The 1113-nt window shown below is 45.1% G+C and overlaps 1 protein-coding gene across 1 annotated transcript in view; it reads right to left on the bottom strand.

Moving 5' to 3' along the window:
* The window catches only part of plekha6 (pleckstrin homology domain containing, family A member 6), a gene marked incomplete at its 5' end in the record, with an annotated part of 124848 nt that overhangs the window by 65323 nt on the left and 58412 nt on the right, over positions 1-1113 (bottom strand).

The raw sequence follows: 1113 nt of genomic DNA, 5'->3' as shown, positions 1-1113 counted from the left end.
AAACCGCTCTCAAAGAGCACCTACGGGAGGCTGCAACTCGAAACTGACCCCCCCCCCCTACCACCCCACCCACCCCCTCCTAATGTACAGTTTCCTCCCCCTCGTATGTATATATTTTCTGTTAGGATCTCTGTTTAACAGTACTGTATATTTGCATACTGTATCTTGTATGTCACAAATGTAACAGTACTGTATACCTGTATGTCATGTATGTCATAAATGTCATGATATATATCTGTCTATCTGTATGTTGTGTATGTCATAAATGTCATTATGAATTGAAAATGGGGGACCCTGATGTAAACAAGACGAAAGTCTTTCTCTGGTCTGCATCCCCTTAACAATTGTGTGTATTGAGCCGTACTGTACCCATTGTGCAATCTGTTAATAAAGTTTTCAATCAATCAATCAATCAATGGACAGAATTATAACTGAAAAAGTGCTGCGTTTATTTCTCCACCTTCGAGACACCGCTCACTTCAATTAGTGTGCACCAGACACACATGGTGTAGTGTTAAAAAAAGTGTTTAAAGTGCCTAAAGTGAATGTTAAAGGTGAGTGTTTGTTTCTGTCATGACGGACACTCCATCAGGCTTGTAACAACATCTGGCCTCCATTCTGCAGTGAAGAGGTCTGTTTGTACCGTCATCACCGGTGTCTTCTGTGAAGCCACTCTACAGTCAGTAGCATGGGGCACAGTGCTAGCGTTAGCAAGGCTGTTAGGCACATAGAGTATATCCCCTGAAAGAGTCTGGATCACGGGACTGTGGGTATAAGCTGCCCATTGGCCGACTATTTCAGTCGGCATCCTCCACCCCGTCTGCTATCGGCAACATTATTTAGCAAAGGGCACCGTCGCTGCATCCCGGGCTCAGCGCCGCCCAGAGTGTTTGTGATTGGTTTAAAGAAATACAAACAAGCCTGAGCGTTTGTATTTGGCACAGCGCTAACGTGGTGTAGTGTGTAGCAGAGAGGTATGGCTGCGCAAGACTACCCTGGAAGTGACTTGGTTTGTTAGCGTCAGATGAACCCTTTCACTGCCGCACTACCAAAACGGTTAACCCTTTCACTGCGACAATTCACAGAAGGTTAACCCTTTCACTGCCACAACAA

Source organism: Notolepis coatsorum, assembly GCF_963971535.1.
Source record: "Notolepis coatsorum genome assembly, chromosome: 6".
Taxonomy (NCBI): domain Eukaryota; kingdom Metazoa; phylum Chordata; class Actinopteri; order Aulopiformes; family Paralepididae; genus Notolepis; species Notolepis coatsorum.
This window is presented reverse-complemented; position numbering and strand designations above follow the sequence as displayed.